The sequence below is a fragment of the Scophthalmus maximus genome, chromosome 16 (assembly GCF_022379125.1).
Source record: "Scophthalmus maximus strain ysfricsl-2021 chromosome 16, ASM2237912v1, whole genome shotgun sequence".
Taxonomy (NCBI): domain Eukaryota; kingdom Metazoa; phylum Chordata; class Actinopteri; order Pleuronectiformes; family Scophthalmidae; genus Scophthalmus; species Scophthalmus maximus.
In genome coordinates, this window is record NC_061530.1 from 2,593,541 (window position 1) to 2,619,258 (window position 25,718).

The 25,718-nt window shown below is 42.7% G+C and overlaps 1 protein-coding gene across 3 annotated transcripts in view; it reads left to right on the forward strand.

Annotated features, from left to right (window-relative positions):
- rbfox3a (RNA binding fox-1 homolog 3a) overlaps positions 1–25,718 on the forward strand; it is a 529,247-nt gene that overhangs the window by 135,926 nt on the left and 367,603 nt on the right. For all 3 annotated transcript variants that reach the window (XM_035612518.2, XM_035612516.2, XM_035612519.2), the window contains exon 3: positions 25,594–25,642. The gene's annotated coding sequence lies outside the window, so the exon portion shown is untranslated. The remainder of the gene's footprint in view (positions 1–25,593; positions 25,643–25,718) is intronic.

Below are 25,718 nucleotides of genomic sequence, written 5' to 3' on the forward strand. Positions count from 1 at the left end.
GTCCTCTGTGTTCAGATCGACCGGCGGTCAACTCGGTTGAAAGACTGTGGGTTCAGGTCTTTCCTTCTGCAGGGATCAATCGATAGAGTGTTCCGTCTCGGCGGCTCTTGTCTTGGTACCGGTGCTGTGTGCGTTTCCAAACACGCACAAGGAAGAGAAAAAAAAGGCGGATTCCGTTTTCGTCCAGCGAAGTCAGGAATCCTGGGGCCTGGTTCAGCTGCGTGCACGGTCACTTCTTTTGGTTTCTAGAGTAATCGTCGCGGTGGACGAAGTCAAAGTGAGAAGTAGTTACCTCCTTTGTAGGACAGAGGAGCCCACCTGATCAAAGCGGGTTTCTTTCCTGGAGAGCGATGAGCGGTGGGCATCGCATTGTTTTATAGAGTCTGTGACGTCATGAGACCCCTCGCGGTGCCCTGCGGGTCTCTGCCTATGAGATGCTGTGTCCAAATCATGCCCCCAGGTGGGAGATGCGGGATCGCAGCAGGTCGCTGCGGGGGTCCAGGGTCTGGGCTTCCTTTCTTTGTTCTGCTGTTTCTTCAGCAGACCATGTGGCATTCCAGGTTCTCATATATCCACGGTGCTCGTGCACAACATTTACATGTCTTCTGCTTTGTTCTACTTGTCTGACCTTTGACCCCACCATAGCCATCGAGTCTTTGCACGCACACACACGCACACACACACACACACACATCAGAATTATGAATTATTCATCAGAATTCCAAAGTATAATTAATGAGACTAAGTCAGTGAACAGGCTATCATTTCCATTCCTTTGAAGAATGCTGCCCTGAGGTAAATGTATTCATATTAATATTTGATTCAATTTGACACAAGCCCAACCAAATTGGTGCTCTAGGTGAATCGGTGCACTTGAAGCACAAGAGTACGTTATCACAGAAAGTGGAGTTTGCCCTTTTTCAGAATGAGACAAAAGGAGGATTTCTTATTTTAGCTGTACAATCTTAACAGGGGGAGTTCCAAACCAAATCACTACATATTCATTATTTATTTATTGAGTTTTATGTAGCTCTACATGCCTATTACCATAATGAAGAGGACTTGAATGTAGGACTTCTGATTGATATTGATCAGATCTCCCTAAATTGTTACATTATCTAAGCAAAGAGAATATATTACCTAATATGGTCTGAAGAAATTGTTGATAAGGAAACAAATGGCCTCGGAATTGAGTTTTTTCTGTTATGATTTTGTGTGTTTGAAGCTTGTCTCCATGTCCTCTTCATTTCCTAGGTATTTTTATTAAGACACGGTGTGCTACGAGTTAATTTGACTCTCTTGGTTTTGTAGGTGCTATATAATCAAGAATAATTGTACATGGTTCCATGTACATAGAAATTCAGACAGTGGGTTATTGTATCCACTGTTAGTGGATGGTTCCGTTTCGCAGCCCTTGCATTGAGCACTGGAGCTGAGAACTACCACCTGGCTCCTGTTGCTGTACTACATTATCTGTACGGCAATATTAACAGCTTTGACTTAAAACCTGATATGTGCTCTGGAATCCATGAATGATAATTTGATTTCTTAACATTTTGGGGCCCAACCCTAACTTTACAACTGTATGTGCTATTTCTTGTGACAAGTATATGCAGAACTGGATTTTTGAGGTATGGTATAAAACTGTTTTGTGGTACTGTGAAAGAGAGGGTGTATCCATCGTAGATCAAATCTGAGGTACATCACGGTAGAATGTTACTATGCTAAGAACAGGATCTTTTAAGTTCCGGTTGGTAGTAAATGCTTCTTCTTCCTGACAAGCTCTTGGTGTGTAGCTTTTGCTATTCTGAAAACAGCAATGTGACACCAAAAACCTTGTTAAAGCATTTGAGATGTAATCACTATACAGAATATGATGGAGTTAGGCAGCCGCGGAATGAAGAAAAGGAGAAGAGACGTGCTGCTGGAGTGAGACAGACTCACTTACTTGGTCACCATCCCTGTCCGTGGGAAAGTGATTAACGTCCGTCCACACTGCAGTTTGACTATTATAGGATCTGTTGGGGTTGTTATGACGACCGCAGGGGAAAGGACGCTGTCACTGACTGTTGCCGCTTTTCCCTCTGAAATCCAATTTATTTCTCTTTTCTCTTTTATGTCTCTCTCTTTACCCTAGAAAACTACTTTACGACTAGTCATATTGTCTGATATCTACTTTTTTTGAGTTTGTATGGATATTTGTATCCGACACTTGAAATATACGAGTCAGGACAAATCTGTCACCAGACCTTCTACTACTGCCTGCTGGGTCCTGCCATCATCCACCAGTATGTCCTATCACACCAGTACCAATACCAGCTCCTTCACGGACAACACTCCACTGCCCGGTTAGCCCTCGTCGGCTAGGCACGGTAACACCACCGGCTGAGCGAACAGCATCTTGCTAGCCGGCTGGAAACTTCTCCTCCCTGCTGATAGTGGGCCACTGGATACCCCTGCTCCCTGCTAATGAGGGGCATATCCCCGGACATCCTCTCAACTGCCTCGGTGCGGTTAAACCCTGCTGCCTGGGAACCTATCCAGCCACCTCCAGTCATCGAGCGATCGGCTGCTAACAGTGGCCGCTACGTTAGCAACAATCGCTCCCCCAAAAAAACATCAGCCAAACTCTCCACTCAGGCCGGATCACCTGCCATGCTGTGGATCATCCTGCTGTATGTCTGATTCTATCCCATCTATCCCATTTTTAGTCAGTAAGTCTTTGGTAAACACACCTGGCTATAAACTGTGCATCCATCCTGACCCGGTGCCACACCGGCATGACGTTAAAGTACTCCGTCCAGCAACTGCTCAACTTAAGAAACTCCAGCACTCCAACGTATATCTCAGCCATTAAACAACTTGGACTTCTACGCCGACCCTGCTACATCCATAGAAGCTGCCGCAGAAAGTTTGTTTATTCCCAGTCTGGTGACTCCATCCCATCTTTCTGGTCTCACTACTACCACATCATCGGAACATCCCATCTGGGACTAATAGTAGCGATGCAAACACCGCGAGACCTGTTCACACCAAGAGGGACAGAAGACGTGGAGTTGATTTCAGTCTACTTCGGCCTCTGAAGTCCACCACCCCATTCTCAAGCCTCAATATTGAACTGTTAATCACAGTGTCTAACAAATAAATCCAGTCTCATACATGATCACATCTTAGACAAAAAAATTGACTTCATATATCTTACTGAGACCTGGCATCAGCCAGAGGACTATTTTGCACTAAATGAAGCTTGTCCTTCTGGCTATCATTATTTGGAAAAAGCCTGCTGCACTGGTCGCGGTGGTGGCTTAGCAGTAATACACCACTGTGACTTGAAACTCACCCCTCTGTTTCTGTCTGAACCGTCCTCCTTTCAATGCCTTGCTTTCAAATGCAAACCCCCCTCCCCATGACTATTCTTCTCTTTTACCAGCCACCCAGATCACACCCAGCTTTCATCCCAGAGATAGGTGAACTTCTCACCTCACTCTGTACCACATCTTCAAATATTATCATACTCGGAGATTTAAACATTCACGTTGACACCCCCTCCTGCCACCCTGCCGCTGAACTTCTACAATTATTGGACAGCCTCGAGCTCAAAAAGCATGTTGACGCCCCCACAATGACCTGGTCATTACTGACACTGCCCCCATCAAAAATCTGCTGGGTGTCAGATCACAAAGCCATTTCATTGGAGTTGAAATTATCTCAACACAGCAAGTCAAAACACCAAATTAATTTCAGAAACCTGAAAAACATCAACCTGGACAACATAACTTTGGACCTCCAGCAAATACCCTCCGCAAAATTCACATCAGCAAATGAATCAGTGGACCTCCACGCCCCTGTGAAAACACAAACAGTCACCTTCTCACTCTCAGCCCCCTAGTTCACTTCAGATCTACGGAAAAAAGAAAGCAGCTGGGCGTGTACTCGAGCGGCATGTTGCACAAACTGGACTCACTGTGAACAGATTGGCCTATCAGGAACACCAAAAGGCCTACTCAAAGTCACTTAGAAAAGCACAGTCACAGTTCCACTCCAACATCATCAATACAAGTCCTGGAAACTCCAAGCAGCTTTTCTCTACTATAAATCATCTCCTCTAGCCTCAAACTCTCTCACACAGCGATACCAAAGAAGAGCAGTGCAATAACTTCATCATCTTCTTCAGGTAAAAAGTTGACACCATCCGCTCTCTTCTCTCCAGCTCTCCTGCTCTGTCAGTCCCTACTGCTGACCCACCTTTTTTCAGCCTCTCTGCTGCTTCCCCAAGATCTCTCAGCGAGAGGGTGAGGACATCATCCGCAGGATGAAACCCTCCACCTGTGCCCTGGACCCTTTTCCTACAGCCCTGGTCAAATCAAACATCTGCAATCTAATTCCCCTCATCACCCAAGTCATCAACCACTCACTCCAGGCTGGATATGTTCCATCTGCTCTCAAAACTGCTGTCATCAGACCCCTCCTCAAAAAACCCACCGTAAACCCAGAAATCCTCGCCAACTACAGGCCCATTTCCAACCTCCCATTTCTGTCCAAAGTGCTAGTCGCGGCACATCTTCAGGACCACTTAAATTCTCACTCCCTATTTGATAAGTTCCAGTCTGGCTTCCATTCCGCCCACAGCACCGAAACAGCCCTGGTCAGGGTCATAAACGACCTGCTGATGGCAGCTGACATCCTTCTGGATCTGTCTGCAGCTTTTGTCACGGTTGACCATAACATCAGAACCTCCAACACACCATCGGACTCTCTGACTCCGCCCTGAGCCGGTTCAAGTCCTACCTGTCTGGAAGAACAGACTACGTCTCCTTGGGAGGAGCAAAATCGCAAACACTCACTGTCACTTGTGGAGTCCCCCAAGGGTCGGTTCTCGGCCCCACTCTGTTCACCCTCTACGCTCTTCCCCTTGGCCGCAAAATCAGCCAGCATGGAATATCATTCCATTGCTTTGCTGATGACACGCAGCTCTACATAAAAACCAACCCTATCTCATCTGCAGCCTCACTGTCATGGTCATCATCATCACTGAGATCCTGCCTTGAGGAGATAAGGGCGTGGATGATAGAAAACTTCCTACAGCTTAATACTTCCAAAACAGAACCTATTTTAGTTGGTACACCCTCAGTCATCCCTCATAACTCAAATCACCTTCTCTGGTCAAAATATACCCCTGTCATCAACAGTCACCAACCTGGGTGTAAGATTTGACCCTCATTTTACATTTGACAGCCACATTAAACATCTGTGAAAGACCTCCTTCTATCACCTCAGGATGTTCCTGAGGTGATAGAAGGAGGATGGAGAATGTACAGAGTGTAACATCCTCCGTCCCACACTCTGTCTGTCAGATGCCGAAAACCTTGTCCACGCCTTTGTCTCCTCATGGCTGGACTACTGCAATGCTCTCCTCATCGGGACTCCTGTCAAGAGCATTCAAAAGCTTCAATAAGTCCAAAACAGCGCTGCTAGGATCCTGATGAGGATACGAAAATATGATCACATCACACCCGTCCTTCACTCACTCCACTGGCTTCCCGTCTCTTTCAGGATTGATTACAAAATCTCCCTACTCACCTATCAGTGCATCCATGACAATGCCCCTCCCTACCTCAAAGATCTACTCTCACCACAAACCTCCTCACCCAACCTCCGCTCCGGAAACAAAACCTTCACCCTTCACCCCTCCAGGACCAGGCTGCGCACCATGGGGGATTAGGGCCCTCTGCTCACCGCAGTGTCCCCAGTGACAGGGTCTTTAACACTGCAGGTGACATTGTCACATCGAGTGGATCTGTGCTGTGTACAGAAAAAGTTGACACTCATCTTTCTTCAGAAAAAAACTAGAAACTTGAGTAAAAACACCATATATCCATAAATAATCATATTTCCTTTGTTTGTATTTGTTCATAACTACTACAATACTACACTTTTTTATTATAAGCAGCTGCTTATCTGTGGATGCTGCTAAGAAGACACCACAGAAGATCGGTCAAGTATAGCTCCATCATTGTTTAACGTAAAATAAAACAAAAACACAAAAACACAATTTTAATAAATTAAAAAATTTAAAAATCAAGGAAATTTCTCTGGGATTCTTTTTGTGCCGTTTCGTGTCATATCGAACCAAACCGTGAATTTTGCAAACCGGAACAAAAATAAATCAGTTCATTGAAGAGTGGGTTAGTAAAAGCGTATATAAGATCAGGGCAGAAACTATTCAGATAAGCTTGAAGTGAGATTTGTGTGACTAAGATCATCTCACATCAATGAAATGAATGTCTTAGTTGTATTGTATTAGGGTTACGGTTATTATTTTCAAAACTTAGGATGCTGAAAAAGGTGTAGTGGTTAGCACTTTTGCCTCACAGCAAGAAGGTTCTGGGTTAGAATCCCGGTTCAAACCAACCAGGGCCTTTCTGTGTGGAGTTTGCATGTTCTCCCCGTGTATGCGTGGGTTCTCTCCGGGTTCTCTGGCTTCCTCCCTCAGTCCAAAGACATGCAGAATGGGGTTAGGTTAATTGAAAACTCTAAATTGACCGAAGTGTGAATGTCAGAGTGAATGGTTGTTTGTCTCTGTATGTGGCCCTGCGATAGGCTGGCGACCTGTCCAGGTTGTACCCCGCCTCTCGCCAAATGTGGGATTGGCTCCAGCGCGTCCTGCCTTTCACCTCCCTGACAGTCATTGATTTATTTTGTTCTTTTTTACCTCTCTTTTTATACCTTCTTTTTAACTGGGTTAGTGTTGTAAATTGACAGCATTTAAACTACACTAAGCATTTTACAGTACAGTTCACATTTATCCATTCAGACATACACAAAATCAGTTTTCAGACATGAACAGTGGAAAGAATATCTTGAAAATTCTGTTAGAGTTTGCCATTCACATATGAAGAATGCAGCAGGAACATTTCCAGAACATGCAGGTGAAGGGTGGCGCCTGGGTAGAGCACTGCTGTAGTCTTACATTGGCCCACATGGCCATTTTCTAGAATTCCACCAGGGGGCTGGCAGGAAAAGTTGGAGCAACATTTGCATTCTCACATACAGCCCCTCGGGAAAAGTTCGGGAAAATGTCCAGACTTCAGTGCAACGGGGCAAAAATATGGCTGTGCTCAGCAGCCACAGAATTTCCCCCTGCGCCTGCTTCATTTATTGACTTAAATAAGAATATTGGTTGTGCTAAATTGAATTAATAAAAAAAAGAGTCATTGGCTGGGCAACTCACCTTTGTTTTGTTGGCAACAATTTGGGAAGTAACTTTACTTGTTGTGTGCTTTTTATCTACAATATTAAAACAGAGTGCAGTATCTTAACTTTCTCATGCTTTGCCTTGTCTTGTCAGGACTTTATGGACAGATCAAGTTAATTTCCCAGGCAGAGGGAAGAACAACCTCAGGGCGTTTGTGGTGATATAACTATCAGGTATACGGCCAGAAAAGGAATACCCTGCAGGCAAAATAAGAGAAACCGTCAAAACACAGGAGGAGAATGGAATATGCAGTCAATTAAACCACACTGGTTTTAAGTGGAAAAAGCAAAACTCAAAGTTTAATACAAGTGGTGAAATTGCCTTTAAATAATGTGATGCTAAGATGTTAGCTAAGCCCTCAGCGTTTGCATGGGCAAACGCTGAGCTGCTTCTAATTGAAGATCACAGTGTCGAGTGTGGGATGCTTGGTTTGCCAGTAATGTCACGTAATTGGAGAGAAAGTGTCACCAACAGAGGCGAGGCACCCAACCCTCCAAGGCTTGCACTTTAAAAATTAACGGATGGCTTCCTTTCTCCAATTGTTTGTTCCCAGATAACTAGTTTAAAGTTGAGCCAATTATCTACTTGCTCTTGCTCTCTCATTTCTCGGAGAAGGGTCCACTTTGTGGTCAGCTTGGAACTCTGGTGTAATCACTTTTTTGTCCTCATCCCTTGGCTCACTTTGCCTCCCCTTTATATTTTGCATCTACTTTATTCTCATATAGTTTTTTTTAGTTATCTCTGTTCATCACCTGCTTCTCCTTTCCTCTCTGATGATCAGTCCCTCCAATAGTCCTCATTATAAAGCCTTGTTTCCTTGTCCTCACCAGATCTGTTTTGTCACACATTTGTCCATCCATCCACAGATTGTGGGCTTGTAATTGACTTCTAGATCATGATTTAGTTAATTATACCCCCTCACGGATTGCTAATACTTATTGATATGTATTATTCACACGATATGTATGGCTCTGATTGGTACCAAAAGGTGCAACCTGCAAATTAGAATACAGTTGGGGAGAAGGGAGGGGTAAATCATAGTAATCGCTTTGGATCAACACAGTACTAGTTCTCTATGGAAAGCTGAGCTCAATAATGGGACACAGAGAGAGAGAGAGGGTGAGAAACACTTGCAAAGTGCTGACTGACAGAATACCAAACCGGGCCCTGACGGCTGTGATGAGATGTTGGTAGCGGATGGTTGGTTGGTCTAATGAAAGAGAACACAGCTTGTAGAAATGAATGAATGGATGGTTGGTTGGTTGGTCTAATGAAAGAGAACACAGCTTGTAGAAATGAATGAATGACTTGATGGTCGAGCCCGAACTCCATTTGGCTCAGAAATTATCAGAGTTTTACAGACAAAGATTTTGTGCCCACAGGCAAAATACAGCAGTATATTATATTTTTCATTAAACAGCATCTGATTACTCATGAAAATAATTTGGTGTTACGAGTCAGTCCTCATCAATTGTTAATTGTTGTTAATTTTCTGAAAGAAAACCAAGACAAAAAATTATCTTCAACGACCATTTTTTCCACGACTAAGACGAGACCAGGTGTGGCGAAACCACGGCTCACAAGCGGCTCTCTGGCTGCTCCTGTGAGGCTCGTGTGTGTTTAGCCTGGTTAGCAGAGCAGCTCTCAGACTGCAGCCTCGCTCCGCTCCGCTCACGTTCTACGCTCACACTCGCAGCTAACAAACTATTTCAGTGAATTTGGACTCAGTGCACAGAACCTGAACCGGAGACTCAGTTGTCCCTGATGCTGTTAACACACCGTTGTCAGGGTTAACAAAGTCTTTGCATCTTTACTGCTTACTGTGCTTTCTTGGTCCCTAAACAACACACATGACAAGTGTGAGACTGAGATATGACTGACTGACTGACCCCTGACTCTCTCTCTCTCTCTCTCTCTCTCTCTCACACACACACACACACACACACACAGAGCCGTCTAATGAGAGTCGCGACAACGGAGGTCCAAAATGCAGACTTCAGATAGTTCCCGGAAGTTTTTGGTATGGAGTTTAATTTATATGGACTCAATGAGCAAATCAACGGAATGAATTGAAGGGGTGTCAGAAAACAGGAGCCTGGAAGGCAGGTGAGTAGTGACAACCAGTACGGAGTTTAATTTATTAAAGTATTCCACAAGTGGAATGAATTTGACTGAAGGCGCTCTGAAAGTACCACCACTTCCTGCGGCCCTGCCTCTCTGCTGATCTTATTTATGAAATATGTCAGAAAATTAGCTTAAGGAAGATTAAGGAAATTAATTCAGATATTACATGAATTAAAGTGTTCAGAGTGAAATGTTATTTTATGAATTTCAACACTTACGATACAACCCGTCACCTTTATTTAAATTTCCGATACTTTAATTATTTTAAAGAGAAAACATTTTGACTAAAAGTTGACAAATATGTCATGACTTTTCATCGACTAGAACTAGACATTACATTAATTTTAGACTAAAACTATGAAGGATAAACATGACTAAAATGTGACAAACTAATAAGTATTTTCGTCTAACGACTAAGACTAAATCTGAAATAGCTGCCAAAATTAACACTGTTCCTCACCTGAAAAGCAACAGTCATGATTTGCGTGGCCACCTATCAGGAAACAAAACGAAATAAGAATTGTATGAAGAAAAGACCAAAGCCCTCATCTTTTGCTACAGAGCTTAACAAATATGCCTTACATTGTCCTTCCTCTTCAAAGTTACCTTTATGCCCGGTTATGCTGCGTTCGCTTGCCTTTTCCAGACTTAGGCCTCAAGTAGAATGTGACTTAAGTCTTCTGTCTGCTGAGCTCGTATGGTGATAGCACAGAGCTGCTAAGACTCATAGGGAGGATGATGGGTTGACTGTGTGTCACATCCACAGAGAAGGCTGCTGTTCTGTGTCTTTTTACCATGACCGTGAATGTAATAGCCCCCAGCAAGTGTCGAAGTAGGGCTAAATTATGTGCAATTGGACAATATTGTAGACACTTGAAGAGATTTCACCTCTCATCCCAGAGGCTTCTTCAGGGTCAAAACTGTAAAGTATTGGGGCTTGTGTTTAGTGTGCGTATACAGTATATAACGATCTTAAATACAGTGATAGCAGCGAGTACAAGTAACTCTTGCTGGCTTCCATTACATCTCGCTCAGAAGTCAGGATTGATGGGGTTCCTCTGACCATGTGAGTAAAAGGGCATTCCAAGTGCAACCTCTGACTCTGAGGTCTGGAATTTCGAGTTCTGAAGTTTAAATGGAACGACAACTCCGACGCCCGAGGTGTAAGAAGCGTTTCGATAGTAACAGCAAGCTCCACCAATCAGAGACGTCGCTGTTACACTTTAGGATTGTGGGTAGTGTAGTATATAAAACATATTTTTCTTAAAACTCTTTTCTTTTCACTTCTGGAACCTCGCTTTTGCGCTCTATAAATAGTATGAATTATTTTTGTAATTGTGAGGGTGGGCGTGGTGCCAATCACTTCCCTGATTAAAGGTGGCAGCGTGAGTGGACATGTTGTCCAGGATGGGTGAGCCGCCAAAGGACACTAGAAGCTGGCCTGAGCCAGAGGTCAACTTGTGTTCTTCTATATTTATGTTATGAATAAAACTGTTACCGGTGAGCGGCTGTCATCTGGTTTGTGTCTGGTGACCTGTGGTGCAAGAGAAGAAACCGCTACAACAAATAATTTTATTCTAGCCCTAAAATGAGAAGAAGCCTGTTGTTTTGTTTAATCAAACTTCTGCACTCCTTTGGTCAATAATATTAATAATAATATAAAATAATAATTACAAAAGAGAGAGGGAGAAACAAACAAGGTAAAGATCCAGTGAAGGTGAAAAGTGTGTGTGAGTGTGGAGAAAGTAAACAGTCAGTTAAAGACAGTTAAAGAAAACAACTTGGTTAAATTAGTGTGTGATTTGGAGAGTGAGGAGTGATTGGGAGTGCCAGATGTCAGGGACGTATAGACTGCTGTCTGTTCATGGACGTGTGTGTGTGTGTGTGTGTGTGTGTGTGTGTGTGTGTGTGTGTGTGTGTGTGTGTGCACTTTTCAGAACTACACCCTGTGGCTGATGAAGCCATTAGGGCTCAGTCTCAGAGCCAATCAATCAGTCTGACACCTCACTAGGGAGCTGGATGGTCATTCTCCAAAACACAGCCAGCCGACCTCGCCCACTCCAATAATCGCTCCAATCATTCAGGAGCTACGCCAGAACTTCCAACATGCAACTGCAAAACCGCGCTCCAACAGCAGCGGATGTTTGTTTTTGCTTCTCCTCTCTGTCCTGAGAACAAACACAGATTCACAGTGGTATCTATCTTCAGCAAGCTCTGAATTCACCTGATGTACATTGACATGAAAATAAAAATTCCCCTATAAATAACCTAAACTCCATCTGAAGTCAAATTGTGTTTTGCTTTTCTGCCATAGAAAACATTTGTGCTCTGTAAACTGCATGTCCTGAGTTAAAAGACAACCTCAGAGAGTGTTATTCTCATATTCAAATTTTTTTTAATGAAGAATGCCACTGTTTCTGTATCATCCTATCAAATATTTTTGTTCGTCAATTTGCATAAGGAAGTAAAATATATGTTCTTCTATTGGCTGAAGGTGATACTGACTAGTAGTTGACTAGTAGCTGATGCATGTTGAATCCCATTTCTTGTGTTTGTGTGAGTGAATGAATGTGTGTGAGAATGGGTGGATGTGAAATATATTAATTATTAATCAAAAGGAGGTTTAAGGTTTATTACATTTACTTTTGAATTTGGTGTTTTATATTATTGTGATATTAATCTCTTTTGGGGTGACTATTGGCTGGCAGACCAAAACATTTGAGAATGTTACCTTTCACTATGGGAAATGATAATGGGAAATTTTCACTTTTGACAGTAGATTGAACCTAAGTGTTTAAATTTGCTGTGAGCAGCAGCAGGGTGAATACCGGTTCAGCAGGCTTGCTCCTACAAATCCTTGCCTTTTCCTGGATTAACAACTTGAATGATATTTTTTTCTTGTATTTAACGAATTTACTTGTTAATAGCTAATCAATTAATTGTCTTATCATTTCAACAATATACGAAACACTGTTTGTCATTGGTTTTAAACCAACCCATACAAACCTTTTTTGATCGGATGCCAATATCAGCAGGCTGGACAGTTGTTTTTATAAAATATATTTTTTAAGCCTGTATGTATTTTGTGGTCTGAAGGCAAGCTGGCATGCAGTGGGTTGAACCATAGGTGGAGATGAGCAACAGAAGGGAAATGATTCACACTTAGGAACAATACACCCAGAGTATGTAATAAAAAACAAACAAACGTGAAAATAAATAACTACCAGGAAAATACGGACCCAGGAGTCACTTTGGTCAGAGGCAAGTCAACAAATGTGATCAATAAATCAGCATAACTGCGCAGGACATTAATTTTCGTTGTCAAATCATAGAAGATTTGACTTTTCCCTTGTCAACACTTTGTACCATGGTACAAAGTTAGTTTTGAATGAAACAACAGAATCAAGGTAACAACAACCTGAAACTATTGTTGAATAGTGTTCCTCTGCATCTATAAGAACCCTATAATGGCTGTGGAAGACTTTAAAATCTGGGGTGGTCAGGGTAAAGTGTGTGGCAAATCAAAATTTAGACACTAGGTCATGGAGCTAGAACAGTGACAGTAAACGGAGGTACTGAAAATAAAAATTGGCATTGAAACTAAAAGGTTTGGTACTGAAAAATGTTCAACTGAAAAATAAATCACAAACCTTAAAAAATTATAATCTCAAAATAATATTATTTTAATTAATTTTGATATTTTTATGCATTATGATGGGTTTTTCAATTTCTTTACAATCTTTACATTTTTTCTTGATGTCTGTCTTTTTTCAAAGCACAAATTTCACATTGATTCCACACCTTTTAAAACATTGTATGCCGACCAATAACCTTGCTTTTTTACTCTTCTTATGACCTCCTCTCTCCTCCCCCTTAAAGAGTTCTACACTGTAACTCTGGGGTCAAACCTGTAAACGTAAATGTTTCTTCCATATCCACGTCTCACACCCTCTAGTGTCTACTTCATCAGACAACACATTCTCTGACCTTCGACAACTTTCACAGACCTTCTCCTAGTTTCATCATTCAACTTTCACACACTGTCTCATCTCAGCATCCTGGCTTTTCTGAATAGTGTACTTATTGAACAGATTATAGGATTGGTGCATTCACAATGAAAACTTTGGACTATAAGAGTTTACAAAATCAAAGTATATACAGTCAGGATCACTAAACATAATTTAGCAAGCTGCATATACAAAATTATCACAGTTCCCCTTGGGTGTTTGAGGTTAAATAGTCGATCATTAAATCCATCAATTTACTCTTTAATGAAATTGGAGGGTTTGACAACATGATATCCTGATAGCCAGATCTCCTTGCTGCATCATGTTCAAGATGTGCAGCCCTGCATAAACAACACAAACAAAAAAAACAACAGTCGTGACCAAATACAATGGCTGCAATTTTAACAATTATGGTAGCAACAGCGGCTACATCTCTGAGACAGCTCGCCATGCCAAGACGACAGGTGGAAACCAGTATGAATAATATACAACAGGGCTACAATGTGACACGCTTCGCATGCCGGTGGGAGCTGATTGTCTGAGAGGCCCAAAGCCTGTGCTGAGGTGAGGGCTTGCTTTAGATCACTAAAGGTCTTGTGCAGGGGAGGGCAGATATAATGTTCTTTAGACATACAGACACTGTCTCTTTTTCTTTCTCACCACGAAAAGCAGCTTCAAACTGTCTTTTAAACGCATATTCCAGTGTCCTTCAACTCTCTGCTGTTGACCTTTGGCCTCTGTAAGGGCCCTGTATGCCTCTCTCGATGTTGATGTCACATCTCAACGCTGTCACACAAAACTCGAAAAAGCCTCACAAACGTCTTTGGAGCAAGCTGTCAGTCATTGTGACGAAGTGGGTGAGATCTCTGTACTCACCACTCGTCCCTTTCTACAAGTCATCTTGCACATCATATTATTTTCTACATGTGTTCATTTTGCTATAATTTAGCATTGCTAAGATAACATTGCTTCACTCACTATCCCAGGTTGGTTTTTGTTAGCATTATGTTAAAGTTCTCGTCAAAAGATATGTAAGATAAGGCAAACAAACAGCCATAAGTTACTTTCAGTTATCTTTATTAAGTTGCAGGTTTAGAAATTGTTTAATTGTTTGATCCTCTGTCCATACTTACAATTGTTTGAGAGAGGCCCGCCCAGAATTTCCTGTTTTTTATGGTGTTGGTGATGTCATTGCTGACATCATGGGCTAAACCAACTGGTTGGGGTTTCTTTTTAGTCAAAATGCTTATTTTGGTAGTTTATTGTTTGTTAGTAAAATCTGTTGAGATGCTTTACCTTTCAGATAGTGTTTTAGAAATGTGATGAGCTTGGGAATGGAGCTAAATAATAATTTATAATTCCTGGTGTTACAGTCACTATGTTTCATCCCTCAGTAAATACTGGTACGGGCTTAAGGAGTGAAGATGTTCATTTATCACCCTATATATTCAGTAGCAGAGGAAAAGAACAAGTTGATGCCGTGCTGCTGTGAAAATGTGCCATTTTCAGATTGATTTCCGTTGATTTTGAGTTACATTAAGTTACCCAAGTAATGGAGAGCACTGTAGTCAACATGTCTGCTGAGTCTGCTTCCCTACCACCTTCCTTTGACATTTGAGCCAAACTATCTTACAGTCATTTGTCTGCTTCTACTGTATGTAAAAACTAGGGGTGTAATGGTACACAAACCTCGGTTCGGTACGTACCTCGGTTTTTGAAGTCACAGTACGGTACGGTTCTCAGTTAAGGGGGAAAATGCAAAAAACTGCTCATCGTTAATTAGAAACATTAGTTTAATTAGTTAAATAATAACAGTTTAACATTTGTCAGGTCTCAGTAAGCCTACTGACAGTAGCATAAAGTGATCCAAATTAAGCATTTAACACATTTTATGATCAAGAAAAAATAACTGTTCTTTCATGCTCACAATCTCTGTCATGAGACTGTTGTATATTGTGTCATGACAGGCATCATCCACATGAGGGAGGGTCTTGAACCTTGGGTCAAGAGCTGTTCCTTTGTGGAGGAAGTCATGACAAGAAGCAGAGTATCTGTCCTTCAGGTTTTCTCTGATGGCAGCCTTGACTTCTCTCACAGTTGGACTGTCTTCCTCATTCGGCTCCATAGACTTCAGCACTGTGGTTTTAAGGGGCAGGATCATTGATACTGAAGGGGTGGTTTCAGTGTTCTTCAGTGTTGTGACGGTTTTTAGTGGTTTAAGGACCTCAATTATGTCCTCTACTAGACTCACATCCTGGTCAGAAAATGTGTTTATGTTTTTGTTCTTCTTGAGGGCATTCTCTGTCAGAGTACACAGCTGCTTGCTGTTCAACGTACCTCCCCCAAACATTTCATAACTGGAGTTCCAGCGGATGGTGACGTCATGGATCAGGGTGTGTTTTGGTACACCAAGCATCTCCTGCTTTGTCTCCCGTATGTGTGCAGCTGTTGTGCTACGGTGAAAAAAGACAACCTTTCTGACTCTACCTAGCACTCTGGACACCTGGCTGAGTCCTGTTGCTTTATGTGCTGCTAGGTTAATTGTATGTGCAAAACATCCAATTTGGGGGCCCAGTCCTGCTTCACTGATTGCATTGACAATATTTTTAGCACTGCCTCCTTAAGTGCCGCTGCAAGATTTGAGCTTGTATGCTGGTCATAAATGGGGCAAGTTTGTAAAACATGGCTTACCATGTCCCACTCGTGGGTGATATGATGGGCAGACACCGTTAAGTAACTCTCTGTAGCTCTAGATGTCCACCCATCAGTCGTGAGTGCTACAGCAGATGCCTTGGACAGGTGGTGAACCACAGCAGATTTGGTTTCTTCCTACAGAGCTGGTATGACTTTTGGCTGATGTGTGGACAAGAAGGAACTTCAATCACCTTTGAATAGAAAAGATGCTTTGTCATTTCATTAAGATACAACAAAACTTAGTTTTTGCACTCATTTAACAGCAGAAATATACTGAAATATGATGCGAGGAACAGCGTTTGCACAGCTCAATGTTTTTTCCTTCCAGCGGTGAGTCACGCTTGGATGGTGCCTTTTCAAATGCGTGTGCTAGTCTGTTGTGTTTCCAGCTGCATAGCCGATCGCTGATGAACAATGTCGGCAAACTCCTTTTGTCTTTTCCACTTGTCTTTCACCCTTTTCATATTTCACTTTGAAACCAGAGTGGTCCCACACTGTGGATTTAAATGACACAGGAGCATCTTCAAGCTCTGGTTTCCTTTTCCCGTCAGCATTAGCCATCCCGTTCGCTAGATACCCAGGCTGAGCATATGGGCTGAGCTAAGCTAAGCGTCCTGTTGTGATGGGGCTGTTCACTGCTAGGTCTGCGCACCGTACGAGCCGGAGACTAAACGGTTCGTCACCCGCCACATCCGGTGGGAACGGTGACTGGAAGTTTTAAGTTCCGCAATCAAAACAACATTCGCCAAAAATACGTATTGCGGTACACTTCGAAAACGAACCGTAGGTGCCTGTAGCGTGACGTTTCGGTACGAATACGTGTATTGTTACACCCCTAGTAAAAACAAACAAATGCTGACTGTCTCTCAATGGGATTGATAAAAATGAACTCAGGTCAAAGACTCTGCAGTATTGGAATTATTAGCAAAATATTAATTGTAAAAAAAAATAATTGTACTTTTCAAAAAGATTAACTGCTGCAATGTTTTCAAGAAAGCAAAAATGGCCTCATGAAGACACCTCAGGTGCTCATGTGGGGAATATTGGCTGTATGCCGAATGGATGATCTGAAAGATGAAAGCCATGTCTAATAGTGGAGACGAAAGGAAAAAAAGCTGACTTAAAGAGACGCTAACGGACGAACAATCCATCCTTATTTACCATCCTCAATGCCAATCCCATTGGATTGGAGGGAATAAATTATTTTCAATTTGAAAGACTCCATTAAAAGTCTTTCTATCTGCCTTTATTTCACTTGCCCTTGCTCTCTCTCCTTTTCTCTCTCTGGACGTGTACCAGTTGAGTTAGAACTGTCCTGTCATGACACACAGGAAGGAGAAAAACAGTATTTATCTATCTACTTCTTCAGTTACTTCCTATTTGGTTCATTGCTCATGTCTGCCACTTTGTCAATTCAAACTGTGCCAAGTATGTGCAAAACTGATTTTTAAACTGCCAAATGTAGGTCACTGGGTTTGTAATGTTTTGTTTTGTGTTGCAGTGCTTGAGTGTGAGCCAGTGAAGATAAGTAAGAGTGGGGGTGATCTGCTGCCAGGGCCTGGTGTGAGTGAGAACACTGGATGCTGAGTTCTGCAGATGTTAGGGCCTGTCCAGGGCTTTGCTGGTCACCCCAAACAGGAGACTATTCCAGTAGTCCAAGTGGGATGTGATGAAGGCATCAATGGATGCTAATGTGGCTTTAGTAGGCGTGATTAGGGTAGGTGAGATTGTTGGTGATTTTAATGAGGGTGGTCTCGGTGCTGTGGTGTGATCTGAGACAGATTGAAGGGGTTCATAGAGTTCATGGTGGGACATGCATATGGAGTTGGACAGCAACTGCTCTTTCCAGGATTTTGAGGAAGGGAAGGTTGGAGATTGGTCGGTAGTTAATGATGTCCTCCGGGTCCAGACTGGGCTTTTTGAGAATGGGGGGATGGCAGCTGTTTTGAAGTTGGAAGGTTCCTTGCCAGATTCATAAGATGAATTTTTGAGTCCCATGATGGGACAGAGGGTAGGTAAGCATGCCTTCACCACAGTTGTGGGCATGGGGTCCAGTCCACTGGAGGAGGTCTTGGCCTTTGTTTCCAACTTGATGACTTGAGTTGCATCCAGAGGGGAGAAGAAGGAGAGGCAGTGCTGTGGTAAGCATGCAACGGCAGTAGTTGTTGGTGGATAGCATTCACTTTGGCCAGGAAGAAGTCCTGTGATTTGGAGCAGAGATCAGGGGCATTAGAAGAGCAGGGGACGTCAGGGGGGTGAAGTAGCCAGTTGATGGTGGAGAAGAGCATCCTGGGTTGCTTTTACTGGTTACCAATGAGGGTGGAGTAATAGTGTGGACAGTTTTTAAGAAGCCTCTCCAGTTGGCGACTAGTTGCCTTCGTGGAGCGGAGTTCAGTGGTGTACCAGGGGGCAGGATAGGAAAAGGAGACAGTTAGGGTCTTGAGGGGGGCAAGAGAGTCGAGGCTGAGGGATAAGGCTACATTGTAGTGGGCGATTAGGCCATCCACCGTGGAATTGGGGGATCTGGAGCCAGGTGGGTCGCTACAGTGTTGGCCAGGGATGATGCATTTATGGACTTGATGTTCCTTAAAGTGTTGGTGCTGTGGTTGGATACAGCTCTGTTGATGCACTGCAGGTGGGAGGGAGCAGTACTTATGAAACACACCTGATCCAGTGTGTGACATTTGGTGTGAGTGGGACCTTTGACATGCTGAATGGTGTTGAGGCAGTCCAGTTGTGATAGGAATTCAGCAGTTAAGCGACAGGTGTTAAGAGTCGACATGGATATTTTAGTCCCCAAGCAGAAGTGAGTAGTTCAAATAGCTCAGACATGAAGGTAGTGGAGGATTTTGGGGGGCACTATACGAGGACGACCTGGAGCTGTGTAGACCCATCCAATGAAATACGGAGACACTCAAATGAGGTGACTTTGGTTTTTTCAACCTACCGACATGACCCATGAAGCGAGGGTTCTGTATGTAAGTATAGCCTGGGGGAGTGGCTTGGTTGAGTGTCATGAAATCCTGTGGATTTTGTCAAGTCTCTGTTAAGCAGATATTACTGTAATGAGTGTTCAATAGCATGAACGTTGCAGTCCTGTAAGTAGGTGCTGTGGCAAGGAGTGTATTAGGAACGGCACTGTCAACACCGACCAGGGGCCTCAGATTGACAGAGCTCACATGTGGTTTGTTGTGATGACATTGTTGCAGTGCGACAAAGTGCCGGTGAGACAGAATAGTTCTGCTAGCATGGGCCATGTAAACAAACTTACGTCGGCAGTGTAATGGAAAAATGTTTGGAGTTGACACTGACTCAGGAAGACGGAGACCGTGGATGTCTTAAGTAGAAGTATTTATTATAAGAGCTCAATATTGAGGAGGCCTCTGGTTCGCTACACAGATCAACAGGGTGGTCAGTGTATGGCGTACCAAGACACTCACCAGCCCAATATTTGTGTAGGTTTAATCGTTTGGTGTTTAATAACTCTTCTAAACATAAAGATAGCTTGAGGGTGTTAAAAAAAGAACAAAACAGAAGGGAAGTTGTGGTGCCAGTCATGAATCAGAAAAGAGGGGGCCAGGGAGGAGGAGAAAAATATGTAGTGGAGGAGAGGGAACTAAATGAAAGGATGGATGAGATGGATAGATGACGAATTATTTCCACTTCCAGGTTGAGAGTGGCTTTACTCAAAGTCGTTTTCAAAGTGCAGCACTTCTGAAAAGCCTTAGTTGGCTTCTTAAAGCCCCTGATAACATCCTTACAACACTCTTATTACCTTCTGACACACACATCTGACAGGATGGGTTCTCTTAGTACTACAGGGAGAGAGGGTTGAAATGCTGGTTACCCTAGTCAGGGTGAGGGTGGTGGTCGTGATGGATTTAAGACAGTTTACATGTTTAGCTCATACTCTCGAATTAGCCATTAATGATGGATTTAAGAATGTCAACATGAACCGTGTAGTCGCAGCATCCAGCAGGTTGGTGTCCCACTTTTACCACAGCACGGTGATATCAAATGCTTTAATAAGAAAGCAGGAGCAAAAGGACCTGCCACAACACAAACTAATCCAGTACTGTCGGACACGCTGGAACTCCATCTATACAATGATGGAGCGACTGCATGAGCAAAGAGTGGCATCGCGGACATCTTGCGCGTCCCTAAAATCCCTCAAATGTGGGACCACTGCTCTCTGCAGTGAAACTCATGTGGGTCTATCCATGGTGCTCCCGGTCATAAAGAGCCTCCTGGAGAAGCATCTGGAACCAATGGAAGGGGAATCGAAGCAAGTGGCAGACTTCAAAAGAACCGTGGCGGACTCCCTCAGTCACTGTGCAAGGCCCAGACGACATGGAGGGGGAAGGCAGTGATGTTCGGGAGTGCAATGTCGCAAGTGCAGAGGCACTGGACGCCCTCTTCGGGAGGAATACTTTGAAAATATGGACGTCAAAGAGCTAGAAGCTTATTTCAGTGAGCCATGCATACGTCCGCAGCAAAACCCACTGGAGTGGTGTAAATCCAACTGGCAACGGTACAAAAAACTGAGCGTTCTTCTCCGCAGCGGGACTGATCTTAAACAGAATGCGTTCTCGCTTTTCTCCCGACGATTTTGACATCCTCGTTTTCCTGAGCAAGAATTCATTTTAGTTTTTAAAACAGTGTTTCCAAAGTTTATTTTGTGTTAAGTTGAGCCTCAGTTGAGGTTGACATGGCTGTTTTACTTATGTGAGTTAATTATTATATTATACTTTTTTTTTGCTGCCATTTTATTTGCATAAGCTACTTATTTCGTTTGTTATTACAGCCAATGTTTTTTCTTTTCTTTTTTTTTTACCATTTACAGGATTACAGCATGACACGTGAATTTAATTATGTTTTTGTAGGGAAAAATGTGGTCGTGAAAAATAAATCCTTAAAGCCTTACTGTGACTGTTTTGATTGAGAATAAGCATTATGTGTTGGGTAGGCTGTATTGCTGTGTATCGTTATTCCTGCAGAAAGATGTGTTGCGTTCTAAAAATAGATTTAGAAAAACGAGGACTCAATTGGTCCTTGCGGAATTGATGCAATCCCTCGATCTTGGAATTTACTACTCGTGCCCATCCCTAATTCCAGTCTGTTATGATTCCAACCGGTTCGGTTTGTTATTTTGTTCCTGTTTTTTAGTTTTTACCATTGGTTTTTTTGCCTGAGTTGGAGTTTTGAATTACCTGAGTATGGATTGTGTTCGTTTCCTAAAAGACTGTAAGTCTGTTTTTTGGTTACAGTATTATTAACTCAGCTTTTTCACCGCACTCTGCATTTGGGTCCTGCTCCTGCTCCTGCACTCGTTAACAGATCTGTAGCAACTGCCAGAGGTGAGGAGTTGAAACAGGATGTGTCCGGGGTGTGATGGATCTGCAGTGATGTTACCTGCACGTTTCCTGGTTCTGGACACGTACGTCCTTAATGGAGGGCAAATTGGCACCCATGATTCTCTCTGCAGTCCTTACAGTCTCTCTCTGTCCTGACCGATGGTTAATGAAAAGCAGACAGTGATGGATGAGCCGAAAACAGACTGGCTGACTGCAGAGTAGAACTAAATCAGCAGTTCCTGTGGCAGGTTGAACTTCCTGAACTGGAGCAGGAAGTATATCCTCTGCTGGGCCTTTGTGATGATGGTGTCTGTGATATATGTCCACTTCAGGTCCTGGAAGATTGTGGATCCCAGCAACCTGTAGGTTTCCACAGCAGACACAGGGCTGTTGTTTATTGTAAGGGGGGGCAGTTTGGTCGGCTCCTCTTGAAGTTCACTGTCTCCACAGTTTTGAGCATGTTCAGTTCCAGGTTTTTCTGACCGGGCCAGCTGTTCAAACTCCCATTTTGACTACATCATCTACTGACCTGTTTGCCCGGTAGGCAAACTGCAGGGGATCCAGCAGGGGGCCCGTGATGTCCTTCAGGTGGGACAACACCAGTCACCCAAAGGATTTCATGACTACAGATGTCAGGGCGACAGGCCTGTAGTAATTTATTCCTGAGATGGAGGGTTTCTTTACTTCACACAGCTCCAGTGATCTGTTTAAGATCCGTCTGAAGAAGGGGGACCAGCTGGTCAGCACAGACTTTCAGGCAGGAGGGCGACACACTGTCAGGGCCTGGAGCCTTCCTGGTCTTCTGTCTGTGAAAGAGCTGTTTCACATAACTCCAGCTTTGCCTTGTTGGTCCATCTCCTCACAGTCTTGACCACAGGCTAAGCAGATCTCAGTTTCTGCCTGTAAGTAGGGAGAAGATGAATCATGAGGAAATATAAATATTCGCAGTTTTTAACAAAATGTGTATTGGATTAAAATTCCATACTGCCCCTTTAAAGCACAGTACAGGCAACAGGTTGTGACAGTCTGATTGTTTAGTCACTAAGTGGAGACTTTTTTAGTCTGTCCCAATGTGTGGTAAGATTCAACAACTCAGACTGTAAATTGCATCTTCATCAAGTGAAAAGCTGGAGGCATTTACTTGTGTTCTTTAGTACATTTGGAGGTAGTCCATTGGCTTTTATCATTGGGAAATTACGATGCAAACACGCTAGATCAGCATAAAGTTCCCCTTACTGCAGGAACCGGCGTTGCATTCATTCTGATGCTGTATCCAGAATGAGGTTGTAGATGGCCAATGAGTCTGTAGCTGTTACACGATTTAAAAATCTCAAACATAGTTTTTCAGTTACTGGTATGTTTCTTTACCCATCCGATGGGTGTCCTGGAGAACCATCCCGCTGGTCTGAGGTACTTTGACAAGGGAGAAGTCAGTGCGAATTGCTAAGGAACACTCCAAACAGTCTCATACTCCAGACTCCATGGAGGCGTGTGTTTTTACCCACACAGCTGGCTTGTGTTTGTGGCTGCATGCATGAAATAACTTTTTGAAAATAATCAAACAAAAAATTGTTTTTATTAGTATTATTTTTTATCAATAAATAGACCCATTCTGAGTGGCCCACATAGAGGGTAGCCCTTTTGGCATTTGCTCAAATTCCAGATGGCCAGTCCATCACTAGTTATCTCCTGCAAACACGTTACCAAAGTAACATTTTGCAACTTACCTGGTTATGTGTGTACTTTGATTTATGGTTACTACATTCTATTCAGTCCATGTCCCGAAGCTCCTTACGAATTTAGAGTAACTTGAATTTACCATTAAATGGGTTACAATGACAAAACTGAAAAATGTATCTTGCTGATGGTTTTATTCAGCATTATAATCATTATGAACTTATTATCATCACATGAACTCCAGTTTTTTACAATTGCCAGAAGTAAAAAGTTAAGCTACCTGTATAACCAAACTACACCATGTATGGCTCAAAAATCTTATCCTGTCATTTAAGGACTCTAATATTCTAATTCTGTAATTTGTTTGCCCACAGATAATGATAAATTCAAACTTTAGGGACCATGACGGTGGTTTTGCTTCATTATTCTTTGCCAATTATGAAAAAAATATGTTTTAAAGCTTGTTGTGACAATTTAGATGAATTTCCTTCCTTCCAAGCAATCATTGGTTTCATTTAATTTCAGCACAATACAGGAATCAACATGCAGAAACTTGAAACTTATTTGCGAAGGTAGGGTAATCCAGTGTTCACTGTCACTGCGGGTGCGGTCCAGCACACCTTAACATCCATGATCTGAGAGTCGGCTGCCAAAAAGCTTGGCTTTCATCAGCTATCTTTTTGATGGATTACATATGTGCAGCAATTCTGAAGAGCTGAATTACATTCTGCAGGGAACCAAATGGGAACTAATACATTCTTTGACAGTAGTAAGCCAAACTTAAAATATAGCTAACATGATTGACTGAAATATGAAATGTAACTTTGCAAAATGCGAAATGTAACTTGCACTTTTATTTAAAATGTTTAATTTGTAACAAAGTTAATAGTGAAATCTGAGAAGACAGTGACATCTCCACAATAAATGTAGTTGGGAACAAGCCTCTCATGTATCTGACTACACAGGGTGGCTCTCACTCAAGTACTGTCTGAACACATCCTGTGAAGACACTGAAGAAGCACTGAGGTGTTGCTCTGCTAGTATGCAATGTCGCAGTGCTCCCAGACCTCAGTAACTGACTGATTTGTGGTATCCCCTTCAGTGACCCAATCACATCTGAGCAACAATACAATCTAAGCAATCTTTCCACTGTGGTGCCCTGCCCCATTGTGCCTGTATCAATATTATAGGCTACAGACTATTAGATATGTTCTTACAACATATAATAGTGTTTTTTTTTCCATTTAAATTCCAAAGACAACATGAGTCTCTGTTCAAAGGTAACACTTAAGACATCCTTCCTATAGGTGAATTATCTGACCTCATTTCATGCTGTTTTCTAGAGTGTGAGTTCCCAAGATTGGATGCTCCCAAATGGGGTTTAAGATAAAACTATTAGGAAAATGAAAGAATAAAACCGAAATGAGAAAAGTGGTAGAGCGGAAGGACAAAAGATTAGGCAAACAGGGGAGACCTTAAATATAGACAATACTTATTATCAGCATCAAATAAAAACATAATTAACAACAGCGACCAAGGCAAATAACATGTGGGGTACTGACCATACTAGACACCCGGCTGATTCCAACTTGAACAGGTGGAGATGTTTACAATGATTCACTGATGTCTCCATGGAATTAGGATTACCATCAGCCTGTTTACTGTGCTTCTTTCTGTCAAGGACAATATAGAGCAGCCTGTGCCTATGGGACCTGCTGTGTATGTAGCTGTATGGAATACATGCACATGCTCATATATATACAAAGGCCCACGGGAGTGAGGCCTGGTTGCATGAAGTGGATTCTGGAGGTTTGTGACATAGTCTGCTTGCTTTTATGTATGTTCATTGCTTCTGATTGTGCCACTGCTCCTCAGTTTATTGGCCTTTCTGAATGTAATGCCTGAAGGACAAACAAACACGTCTCACCTGTAGAGATACACATGCATGCAGATACACTTCGGAAGGCAACAGTGGGCAGAGTGTGTTTTTCCTAACAAACTTGCTTTAATCACTTTACTCCCTCTTTGGTGCACAGTTACCATGGAAACACAGTTTGGCATGATATGTTAAACCAGGGGGAATTTCACCGGCAATATATTTGCCTCATCTCTGCTGTAATTGGGGGATAAATGTTTTAATTGCTCAGGTTAAAGGACGGGCAGAGGGCGACAGCTACCAGCCGTTGAAATGGGTGTCTGTGTCTGTTTAGTGGAAAATGTTTTGCCATAAAACACCATCTGTGTTGCCTGCTGGCTGGTCCCATACTATTTGTCTATGGAAAGACTTAACTTCAGTTTCAATAAGTGCCATTAGAGCTACACACAAATGTTCATCAAATGGATGTGTCTACAAAGCATTCAGAGGACCTCACAGATGAAGGAAACACCAGCATGACAGAAAGGCATAGCATACCGTTGCTTTTTTGTCCATTATCTTGTTATCAAACTATCTGTTTAAATCTGTGTCTTTGTGTTTCCACAGTGTGACATACGGCTGTCATCCAGGCGTCCGGACATAACTACATCCTTACGTAAGTAGACAACATTTCCCAGTTTACAGTAATTATTTATAGCCTTCTTTTGTCTTCCACTTATGCAACTTGAATT